Source organism: Alligator sinensis, unplaced genomic scaffold (genome assembly GCF_000455745.1).
Source record: "Alligator sinensis unplaced genomic scaffold, ASM45574v1 scaffold368_1, whole genome shotgun sequence".
NCBI lineage: Eukaryota > Metazoa > Chordata > Crocodylia > Alligatoridae > Alligator > Alligator sinensis.
This window is the reverse complement of record NW_005842025.1, coordinates 1,003,275-1,016,346: the sequence shown is the minus strand read 5'-3', so window position 1 is coordinate 1,016,346 and position 13,072 is coordinate 1,003,275.

Genomic DNA, 13,072 nt, shown 5'->3' with positions numbered 1-13,072 from the left:
ACTGGACATCTAGGTTTTTTTCCAAGGGTGTAGCATCTGTTCTTCTGTGTGCCTGGCTAATTTTACTAGATGTGGAGGGAAAAAAAGAGACTGGCAACTTCTCCTTACTGCCTTCACCTCCAACTCCCTTTGCAGAGACTGTTGCTTGCACTGACAAGAGCTTCATTTGTGCTCCCAAGTGCAAAGAGTGATTGTGACTGGGTGGCAGTGGGACATTAAAAATGCTTTATATCACCTTCATCATCCCCTCCCTACATACTCTGCCAGACGCCAGGGCCTGAACAACTTATCATAAACACCTAAGAGATCATTGGCCCTAGAAAAGGGCTAGAGAAGATCATGGCTAAACTAAGGTCTCAGAGTGAGAGAACCTACATTTTAGTCCTGTGGCTGGCTCTTTATGATTTTATCACTTCCTGGGTGCATGGAGCTTAATTTAAATAACACTGTAAGGGCAGCATCAGGCTTATCTGGCATAGGGCCTGTTGGGAATGGCTGAGGACAAGGGATAAAACTCAGCCTTCTCTTCCCATCTTGTGGGGGTATAAGGGCCTTTGCAGAAGAGATATTTGGGAGAGTGGATGTGCGCGCTTTATGGGAGGTGGCTGGCTGAAAAGTACAATCAGGTTATGTATCTAAAGGGCTGCCCTGTTCTGTTTAGTTGACTCTGGACCCAGTCCAGTCACTAGTTCTCACCTGTGACTCCTGAAGTGTATCTGTGCATAGTGGCAGCCACACCTGAGGCAGTAGGCTGGCCTGGAGCAGTGGTTTTCAAACTTTTTTATTTGTGGATCCCTTTGGAAATTTCAAATGGAGATGTGGACCCCTCTGAATTGTAAGTGTGGGTATTTGCATACTTTTAATTGATTATAGTAATCTTTAGCAGACCCCTTCAACATAGGCTGTGGACCCTAGGTTGAAAATCACTGGCTAAAGGAACACAGCTGGAAGCACATTCCTAGGAGTGAATGGACTCTAGAGTACACAGCTTGGAGTGACTGAGGTGGTACATAAGTAGCAGATAGGTGTCCAATGATACCCCTCGCACAACAGGAATGAGTTACCAGCCCAACAGTGCAGACACTATAGCCAAAATCTGTGTGCTGGAGGTACAGCAGGCAGGTGGCTGGAGTAAAAGTGTCAGCACTCAGAGGCACTGGGTTCCATTCTTGGCTCTGCCAGTGATGTGCTGGGTGAATTTGGCCAAGTTACTTGAACTCACTGTGCCTCTCTTTCCTCATTTTGAAAGCTGTCATAATGACACTGATGTTCTTTGCCATTCACTGATGAAAAGTGAAAAAACAGATTTTTTTTTTCTTTGCCTAAGTCTTTTGTTTTATGGGGAAGTCCTGGGCCAGAAGCTGAACAAGCTGTGGCAGAGTTAAGGAAATTGGAAGGTGAAGGATTGTATTCGTTTCGGTCTAGAACTGAGTCAGCATCAGGTAAGTGGGGTTTCTGATGTCACAATCAGAGTCAATTTATTTAACACTGTCTGTTTTCCAGAGACCAGAAGATTTTGTGTTGTTTCTGCATAGCAGCACCTGGGCAGCAGAAGCCTCTTGGCACATGGGAAAGGGCTGCTGTTGACCTTTGTTTCCCCATCACAAATGGATTTGGAAGTGATTTTAAACCCAAATGCTGTTCTTGTGTTACTGCAAATGCACTGCTTCCATTAGAGTGATACAGGACACTCCAGTCCTTTGAGATGAGGCAGGGACAATCTTTTATATCAAGCAGTAGACTAAGACCCAAGAATTCATAGCTGTACCACTGCCTTTGCCCTTTACTCATTGTGTAGCTGTAGGAGCAAGTCCTCCTCTCACTGCCTCAATCAGCAGCCAAGTAATGAGACTCCACCAAAACACACAGATTGTTTGCACAACTTCCCAACAATGAGAGCTAAGTTCCTTCAATAGTAGCATTCTGTTCCCTTCCTGATCATCTAAGTGTCCAGTTCTGGATGTCTATGTGGCATTTTTGGTCATCTAAGTGCTCAAAATGTCACTTATGCACAAGTAGGACTCTATCCCTGGGCAAATAGCCTCACGGCCATGGATGGCTCCATGTGTGCAGATTGGGCATATGCACTGGCAACAGAATGATGGAGAAGGGGCACTTCCATTGTTTTTTCCCCAGTAACTCCGTGTCTAGTGCATTCACCTGGGTTCTAGTCCCTCTCACCCAGGCAATTTAAACTTTGGCTTCTTTGACTTGCCAACACAATGTTCTTGCCACAACAGCACAGGTCAGGCATTATCCAATGCCCTGTCTGGCATTCCTTTTGAACCTGAGCTACTAGCCTTTGTCATTGGGAAAAATGGATGGAGGGCAGTGCAGAGAGAAGCTTCTGGGGTTGGTGGGAGTAAGAACTTAGACTAGTCGGAGGGCTCCCTTCCTGCCCGGCCAACAGTCAAATTACTGAGCCACACATCCCCTGGCTTATCTTTTTTTTCTTCTGGCCCCAAATATTTTCGACATACCTCCCTTTTATGGCTGTCAGCAGGGTGGGGGTGGTGAGCACTTCAAAACAAATGCCAGAAATCAGACTGGATAATACCTGTTCTGTGGCATTATGTTACTTGGGGAAGTTAGACCAACAACTTTCAGGTGAGTGGAGCCTAGAACCCAGGTCCCCCAGCTTGTCAGCAAGTGTCCTAACTACCCCATTACTGGGGGCAAAAGATAGGAAAACCTAACTCTAAGTCCCTCACATCATATGCTTTGGCTTGGTACATTTTGGGGGCCTTAAACACAACTATGCACCCACAAGCAATGTGCATGTGTGTCTAATTATATATGCAGCCAACACATAGCTGACTGAGCATGCCCAGTTTGTGCATATCTATGTGTAAAGGTTATAAGGTCAGGAATAAAAAAAAAGATCTGTGTATTAGTGACATTTTGGGCACTTACATAACCAAAAATGCCAGGCAGAGAGCAAAACTGGACATATAGATGACCTGGAAGAGAATAGCACCTGAAGAGGTTGCCCTGATACTTCAGGGTTATTTAATATCCTGAAGGTTAATTCAAGTTTATAAAGCTCTTAGGAATCCTCTGATATAAGGTGATCTTTAGACCAGTCAGTCTTACCTCTATTCCTGGGAAAATGCTAGAGAAAATAATCAAAGAACACATTTGTGCAGGCCCAGCAGGGGAAACGATGCTGAGGGGAAACCAGCACGGGTTTGTCACAGGTAGATCCTGCCTGACAAACCTTGTAGCCTTCTATGACCAGGTCACACAGTGCCTGGACACAGGAGTCAAGGCTAATGTCATCTTCCTGGACTTTAGGAAGGCCTTCGACACAGTTTTGCACCCTATCCTAATTAGGAAGCTAGCAGACTGCAGAGTGGATGCCTACACGGTCATGTGGGTGGCCAACTGACTTAGGGACCACACCCAGAGAGTGGTGGTGGATGGTTCCTTCTCGGCCTGGGGGGAGGTTGGCAGTGGGGTCCCGCAGGGTTCAGTCCTCTGACCGATATTATTCAATATCTCCATCAGCGATTTGGACGAGGGTGTGGAGAGCACCCTCTCCGAGTTCGCTGATGATACCAAGTTATGGGGCAAAGTTAGTACACCGGAGGGCAGGGAGCAGATTCAGGCTGACATGGACAGGTTGGATCAATGGGCAGAGAGAAATAGGATGCAATTTAGTAAAGATAAATGTAAGGTACTCCACCTGGGAAGGAGGAACCCCCAGCACACCTATAGGTTGGGGAGTGTCCTTCTCAGCAGCTCGGAGGCAGAGAGGGATCTTGGAGTCATAATTGACTCCAAGATGAACATGAGCCGGCAGTGTAACGAGGACATCAACAAGGTCAATCGCATCTTGTCGTGCATTAGCAGATGCATGACTAATAGAACAAAGGAGGCGATGCTCCCCCTCTATGCGGCACTGGTCAGGCCGCAGTTCTAGTACTGTGTCCAGTTTTGGGCGCCACACTTCAAGAGGGATGCAGGGAATCTCGAGAGGGTCCAGAGGACAGCCACTCGCATGATTAGTGGCCTTCGTGATAGACCCTACGGGGGGAGGTTGAGAGAGCTGAATCTCTTCAGCCTTCACAAGAGACGGCTGAGGGGAGATCTTGTGGCCGCTTATAAATTTATTAGGGGAGGTCAACGGGGAATAGGGGAAATGCTGTTTACTAAGGCGCGCCAGGGAGTGACTAGGAATAACAGGTGTAAACTAGTTGAGACTGGATTTAGGTTAGATATTGGGAAGAAATTTTTCACAGTGAGGGTGGCCAGGATCTGGAATGGGCTTCCAAGAGAGGTGGTGCTATCACCTAGCTTGGAGGTCTTCAAGAGGAGGCTAGATAGTCACCTGGCTGGGGTCATCTGACCTCAATCCTCTTTCCTGCCAGGGGCAGGGGGTCGGGCATGATGATCCATTGTGGTCCCTTCCGACTCCACAATTTATGAATCTATCTGTACTAGACATTAAGAAAGCATTGCTGCTGTTGCAGAAGTATTGCCAGGTATTGGCCCACTGGTCTGGAAACGTCCTTTATCAGGAGGACTTCAACATTTAAAATCCTCAAAAAAGGACCAATGACAGGTTTTGCTGGTTTGGGAACCCCACTGGGTATGTACAGATGCACAAAGACATCACTGGGTATTTCATATGGCATCTCTCATCCGCAGAGCACAAGGCTCTATTTATGTATTCTTTATTTATCTCTAAATAGGAAGGCCTCTGAGGCTAAAGTTGTGCTCTGGGAACTGAAGCAGACATGAATACATAATAGCCCGAGGGAAAAGAAAGATGAATGATGAGGTTTTGCTGAAGAAATGAAAGTGGGCTTAACCTTCCTCCCTTCTACTCTGGGGAGGGTCACCCTGGATGAATGGGAAAGCAGGTGACTCTGCTCTGATTGTCATACAGGTCAGGCACAAACTTAATTCTCTCTGCGCTTTCATCCATCAAAAGCCACAGCCCTTCCAAGCAAGCCTTATGCAGCCCTGCTGTCCACTGCCGTGTCAAGGCCAGGAAGTTATCTGTAGGCAGCTGCTCCCGGAGACAGACTGAGCATCTGAGTGTGACAGCAGTATCCTGGAGAAGATATGAGCTTTCTCTGGCCATCTGACCAGAAAAGGCATTAATTCCACAGAACATTATATGCATACATATTCTAATATTATGAAAGCCGAAGTCTGTCTGTCTGTCTGCCCATAACACTTTATTTGCACTCTGACTGATTGGCTGCTGAGACAGCCAGAGTGCCATACACAGACAGGGACAGACAGCATAGCCCCGCCATGACAGTGGGGACTGAGGGACCAGAGGGGAAGGGGACAAGGCCAGTGGAGCTGGCCTTGTCCCCCTCCCCTGCTCCTTGGAGGCAGAGGAGGACAACGAGGACCGGAGTGCCACCATAATGGAAGGGACAGAGCGGAGGGCAGGGCAGGGCCAGGACCTGGCACCTCGCCGCCCCGCCCCCCCCAACAACAGCTGGCAGGGAGGGGAGGCAGTGGGGAGGTGGGGTTACTGGTGGCTGCGTCCCACTGCCACAGTGAATGCCGCTGCAGTTGCAGTTGCAGGCCCCAGCCCTGGTCCCAGCCTGAAGTGGCAGGGGGAGGAGGGGAATGGCCCTGGCCCCGGCCCTGACCCTGACCCAAAGCAGCCAGGGGGGTGGGGAATGGCCCTGGCTCCGGCCTGAAGCGGTGGGGAGTGGGAGCAGCCCAGGCCACAGCCCTGGCCCAAAGCAGCGGGGGGGAGGGGAAAGAAGGAGAATGGCTTCGGCTTCGGCCCGGCCCCAGCCCCGGCCTGAGGCAGGGGGGTAATGGATGCAGGCCTCTGTCCTCATCCACCCCCCCCTTCCCAATTCTTGATAGGGAATTGGCTAGTATATTTGCTTAGAGCAGTGGTCTTCAACCTTTTTAAGTACAAGATCACCTTTTGAATTAAAGAGCAACCCAGGATCTACCACATGACACCCCCCTCTCCCCTGCAGGCCAGTCTGCGGGGGAGGGAAGGGGCAGAGTGGGCAGATTGAGGCTCCTGCAGTGAGGGAGAGTGGGGCGGAGACAGGGGAATGGGCAGGGGTGAGTGGGGCCCTGGCCAGGACAGGTGGTGGGAAGATTAGAGCCCAGGTCGCTCATTCAGGCACGCTACTGTTGTGCACTGGGCTTTGCACCCCAAGCCCTGCTCCAGCTGCCCCAGGAGTGGTGCGATATCACATGTGTCCCACCGCTGGGTGGGCAGGGGGCATGGCTCAGCCCAGCGGTGGGAAGCACATGATGTCGCACCACTCCTGGAGCAGGTGCAGCTTTGTATCTCAGTCTGGGGGGACTGAGCATGCATGCGCACTCAGCCCCCACCAGACTGAGACTGACTGTCAGAGGCTCCACAATTGACCAGTCGATCACAATTGACTGATTGGTGACTACTGAGCAATTTTTAGAACTGGATCCTACTTAATCAAACAAAACCTGTGTGTGTGTGTGTGTGTGTGTGTGTATGTGTGTAAAATATATGTACACCCCTAACTTCACACATATACATACACCTACACACACATTTATTTGGTATAAACAGATATATTGCATATATACATTAGGCATAACCATTTAGTCGTGATCCAGACACAGCTCTCAGAGATCAAACGTATTGTTTATTATTCTTTGCTTATTATGATAATTCATTATATACACTCCAGCAGCCCATAGGCATCAGTCCCACTGTGTTAGATACTGTCCAAATATATAAGAACAGCACAGATCCTACCCCCAAAACCTTAGAGCACAATTTATGAGGTGTGTATCTGGACTGCAGGACTGGGAAGGTTAACATCATAGAGGAAATAAACTATTTCCATTTGGTTATTAGTAGGGCTCAATACCATCTTATAAGAGAATCACTAGTATCCTGTTTTATTCAGGTAATAAAGGGACCCAGGATTATATAGATCATGGACCCAGACAAAACCTTTTACGTAGCAGTAAACAGTGTCCTTCCACCATTTGAGTATACAAAAAGCAAGAATTGATTACAACCAAAGTGATTTAAATGAGTAAACAGGAGAACATGAAATTTATCTATGAATGCAAAACCAGATTACAATCAATGATTAAAGGTTAATTCTCACAGTTTAGTAGCTATTAAAACACACTCATTTCTCCTCCTCCTCCTCTACTGGAAGGATATGCTTGTTTTATACATGTTTATATAAATGGTTCAAAGCTGAACATATGTTTATTCATATTCTTAATTTTTGCATTTTTATTATTTTAGAAAATGGTGACTGATTAATTTCTTTTTTACTAGAGGATATTTAAGTTTTTATTCATTATTGACATCAAGGTCTATCTGGGTACAATTTAGAATTCAATTTAAATGTAAAAGAAAGCATCTTTACAATTGTTTTTAATTAAATAAATAAAAATACTTGTAATGTGTTGGATACAGTACAAAAAAGTAAGTTTATCAAAACCAGTTTTGCATTTGAAACTAATTTAACTAATGGACAAAAGCAGTATAATGTGTTGTGAATAAACTGAACTGACTGCTTCTGGTCATTATGTTCTTTATGAAATTAGAACTCTGATATTTCATCCTCTAACATCCCATGTTCAGAGAATACAGGAAGATGATAACCTTTCCTGCTTTTTCATCCCCCAATCAGCTTCTCAGCTTTGAGTGAACTTGTCCTTGGGCTGTAATGACCAGGGATCCTGGTTTTCTTCGTTTAACAATTGCAAATTCTCTGATAAAAATGTATTGCAAATTCTGATTAAACCGCCTCAGAATCTGCAATTTTCTGTGATTAAAATGAAATGCTACTCACTCTCTCTCTCTCTCTCTCTCTCTCTCTATATATATATATATAGTGAACACAGTGTTTTATTAACATATATACAATATTAAAGCAAATTGGAAACCTACCAGTGCCTCAATCACTAAAATAAAAAAATTTTAAATACCTATAAGTGATGGTGTTACTATGAGGGCCTCAATCCCCACCTCGCCAACTTACCTGTAGGAGCTGCTCTCCAGGCTGCCTGGTGGCCATGTGTAAGTGCATACATGCACATAACTCCAGCCTGACCACCCTCCTCCCACTCCCACTGGAACTCTGCCAGCCTGCAAGAGGAAACCTATGGTTTCCTGGGTTTTTCTCCTTAAAATGAGATAATTTGCATTTTACCACATTTTACCATGGCAAATGGAAAACCTGGATCCCTGGTAATAACTGAATGAAGTGAAACAAAAAAAATCTCTCTGTACCTGCAGAAAAAGCTTGTTTGGCATCAAGAAAATCTGGTTCCAGGTCCCAAGCCAATACTTCTACCAGCTGAATGGTTTCACTCTTTAGAACCTTAGCAGCTAATGTGTGTGGCTTGATATTTTTTATGTTAATTTAAAATTACTTAAATAGATTATAATAACCTTACGTTATCAACATTCCAAATGGGCCTATTTAAAAAAAATGTATTTAACTTAATAACTAAAAAAAATAAAACCCTGATGCATATCTACCCTGAAAATAAGGTTGTCATTATATTTGAGGGCCATATTCAAATTTTGGAAGCACATTTTCTGCTTTGTTCTACTCAATACAAAGGAAGCAAAAACCAACCACCATTTTTCTAAAGGGTCCCATGGGCCCCAAAAATACTCACAATTGATAATCATGTATACATTTCTTACTGCAGCCACTAGGAAGGCCTACATCTCAAAACCCTGAAGACCACAAGAGACATCATTGGTACTGGTTGGCTGCCAGCATTACAAAGTGTATCAGTATAAGGGGCCAAATCTGAGGTGGGTTTCAAGATTCCCAGTGATGTCAGTGGGCATTTGAGCAGGTCTTAGACCTAACCTTGAAAAAAATCTTACACCCACACTCACTTTCTCACTGACCTCAGCAGGACTACTCATATGACTAAAAACCAGCCACAACTGTGTGCAAACGCTACTGGAATATCATATCTAAAAAATTAAATTATACATTTGAGAGTGAGGAAATTCAGAGCCAGAGTCAGAAAATGAGGTCCTTTGAAGTAAAAAAATCCAGAAGCTATTTTCATTTTAAGTTCTCAAATCATCCAGAAGTTTGGAAACATTTAGGAATAGATTCTATTCTGCCTAAGTATAACCCTACTCCACGCTGCTTGAGTTCTCAAAAACAGTTAATAGAAAATGAGATCCCTAAATGGAACAGAATCTGGCCTTTGGTGAAGGTTCCACAACAGCCTCAATCCTTGCTCTCACTTCTCTTCATAGCAAGAGACATCCTGTTAATTGCCACCTGAAAAGACTTTAAATACTCCTTGCTATGTGTGAATATTTAGAGGTATGCTTCAGTGGTCAGAGTAGGTCAGAAGATTTAAGTGTCAAAAGATTTGGATTCGATTACCAGCCCAACACTACCTCAGTTTTCCTCTTCTTTTTAATTGCACATAATACTTACCCACCTTTCAAAGATATTTTAAGATCCACAGTGGTAAAGCACTATCCTTCCTTCAACTGGAACTGAAGAGCTACACAGGAGCTTCCTTCTACTTTCTAGATGCAGCAAAGTCTCCCCTTTTCTCTGTCCTCAGGCAGAGACTTCACATCAAACTCCCCAGCCCAGTGCATAATCAGGGTGTTGTTATATTAAGGGCTACATTAGACTCTTTTAGTAGCAAACTCCAATACAATAACTCAAAGTTTAATATTACTGGCAAAGAGCTCAACACACAGCTCTGGTAGCAATGTGCTTTTTTTATAGTAGGTAATCAAATCTACCCACCTCATTATGCCTTGCTTTTCTTCCTGGGCTCTTAGCTGATATACTGTCTTGGGTTAATGGGTATACTTTGTTATGCCTAGTAGGTAATGGCCTCTGAAAGTGGGTGTTAATTTGTTATTTTAAACCAGCAGCTGTGTGGTGGGATTGAGAAAGCAGGTGGCAGCCCAGCAGCAAAAGGCAAAAGTGGGGTGGGTGTGGAAGCAGGCAGGACTTCTTTCAGTAGAGGAGGTTAGTCATGAGATCACTATATCCTGTATTGATGGATTAGACAATGACATCATGTGATACCAGCCCTTGGCATCATGCCAGTTACATTATTTCACTTAGATGCACTTTTCTGGGGCTACCAACCCCCACTCCATGCCCTGCAGAATAAAGATTAATTTTGACCTGCTCTCTCTTTTTTAGTTAAAACAACATGCCCTAAGAATTCAATGTAAAGAGTTTAAAATTGCCAATTACATGCTGGAATTTCCTTGGTAAATCCCAGAGTCTTAAACCAACTCTGGGATGTTCTGATAGACCAGAAAACTTGAACAGAGGGTGAAAATTCTTTCCAAAAAAGAAAGAATGAGACGCACACAGGACTCCTGATTCGCATGATGGGAGTTATCCAAGTGAAGTGGTGGAGAAAGGAGTGTTATTCATGTTGTCTGTTCCATGGTGTTCCATTGTGAAGCTCTTGGCAAAGTAAAAGTCATGCTAAAGGAATCTTTAGTCTCTTGGGCTGTATCTCCATTTGACCTTTCTCCTTGAAATGTCCCAGTCTTTCTGCCAACAGCAGCTCCAGGGCTGATGGCAGCCTTTAAAGTGCTAACATTTTATCCATCAGTTTTATCCAACTCTGTCTAGATCAGATATAAATTAAGCAGAAATTCAATTTCTGGTGTCTTCCAGTGCTGTCTATCTTTGGTGCTGGGGGTGGAGCTGCATGGCAGATAGCAACACTGGGAAATCTTAGGGGGAAATGGCTAATGTAGGCAAGGCCTCCATGACTTAGGAAACAGGTCAGTCAGCCACCTGGATGAAAAGCACTGAAGGAGGAATACAGCAACAGCCAGATACAGAGGTTAACAAGGGTTTGAAGGGGCTAAACAGTAAGGTGGGAGTCGGATATAATGATGAGCAATGGGATAAAATTAAGGAAAGGAAGCAAGTGGAGCAGAAAAGGAAAAAAAAAAAAAAAAACTGTCTCAAGGGTAGTTTGTTAAAACCCTTTTACTTTGGGTATGAGGACAGAGCTCAAGATGATGCCCTTTTCCATCTGATGTTCATCACCTTTATTAAGAACGCATTTTATTTCCTAGAGAAAACATTTCTTTATCCACAAGCCATCTCTTTTTCCTCCCTGCTCTTTGTATTGTTGGCTTTAGTTGAAAACACTCCAGGGCAGTAACTGTCCCTTATTTAGCTGTACAGGGTGGTATTCTGTTCCCTTCACGTCATGAACAGCACATGCCCCTGGAGGCTGGGGAAGCATGGTGAGCTACCGCAGGCGGCGGCATTGTCGGTGGTGGCAAGTGGGGAGCTCCCACAGGCAGTCACAATGCTGTTGCCGTTGGGGGGAGAGGGGAGGGAGGGTAGTGAGCGCCAATTGGTGACGACTCCGAGATGCCGCCGGTAAATCCCATTTATGCACAGGTAAGAATTCTATTGCTTCATACACAGCTCTGCTGAATGGACTGAATGCATGGACTCTGCTGAATGCATGCCTGCTGAGTAGGCATGCACACTGACGACAAAATAATGGAGGATGCACACATCCATCCAGGTTTATCTTAAACTAGTTTCAGCCATTTTAAAAGTGGTCTATGTGCAATGAACTTCTGTTGTGTTACAGATTTGAACCGGTTTCTGATCATTTATACTCGTTTACGTGCAATTGCTGTCCCTAGCTCTGGTGATCACTACACATACCACAGAATTATGGTGAGATTTTGGAAAACGTTGAGTATTTCCCATACCTTGAAAGCCATCTCTCACAGAAGGCTGACATTGACAAAGAAATCCAACATCACCTCAGATGTGCAAGTGCAGCCTACAGACACCCGAGGAAATGGGTGCTTGAATATTGCAACATCAGATTAGAAACGAAGCTCATGGCTTATCAAGCAGTTGTGATCCCTACCTTACTGTACAGAGCTGAGCTGTGGACAATGTACAGGAGATACCTTAAATTACTGGAGAAGTACCATCAACGGTGCTTATGGAGGATTCTTCAAATCCAGCGAGCACCAACTTCAACGTCCTCTCACAAGCAAACACCATGAGCATCAAGGTGATGATCATTTAACATCAACTTCGTTGGGCCAGCCACGTCACCTGGATATCTGACTCTATACTCCCGAAGCAAGTTTTATTCTAAGTGCCTCAAGGACATCCTCAAGGCCAGCTTGAAAAAATGAATCACTGACATCAACTTGTGGAAGGCTATCACCCAGGACCACCTCAAATGGCAGAAGAGTTTGCTACAAGGATCTCTGTACTTTTAAAAATCACAATGACAACAGGAGATGGAGAAGCAGGAGCAGCTAGAGCCACCCCCCTCCCACTTGGAACATGTGCCCAAGTTGCAGTAGAACCTGTTGCTCCCAAATTGTCCTTGTCAGCCATCTTTAGACCCAAAGATAAGACAATCATGGAAGACAATCATCCTCGACTGCAAGAGATTGCCAATGATGACTACACACAGCACAGGTCAAGCATTATCCAGTGCACTGTCTGACACGCCTTTTAAAGCTGAGCCACTGCCTCTTGTGTTTATAGACCTTCCAGGCCAGTAGCTACCTCACTGATCTCACTGGCTACCTCGCTGTATCTACACACTCTCTGATCACCCTCCATTCGTAAGTCTAAGTCCCTCTATGTCCATGTTTCGGCCAAGCACATTTTCAAGCCTTAGGCACCACTTTGCATCCATGAGGGGCAAGGATGTATATGTACATGCCTGGCTATGTACGCAGGTAGTGCATAGTCCATTGCGCATGCCTGGTCTGTCACTTGTGGGCTTTACATGCAGCTGGTCCCTCCCCAGTGAGGTCTGCTAGCTCAGGGTCAGGCAATTATTTTGGGTGGAGGGATGCTTACCCAGTTTTGACAGGCTGTCGAGGGCCGCGTGGGTAGCCCTGCCCCGTGATAGGTGCCCCACCACTTGCCAGGTGCCCCACCCCCTGGTCACCATCTTGGGACCAATGTCCCAGGGCCAGCATCGGTGGGCCCAGAGCAGGGCACAGGCTGGCAAGGGTCTGTAGATCCGGGCTGGGTGGGGGGAGCTGGCCCGGCTCCATAGAGCCCCTGCCAGCTGGGGCCCTGCACTCCTGCCCACCTGC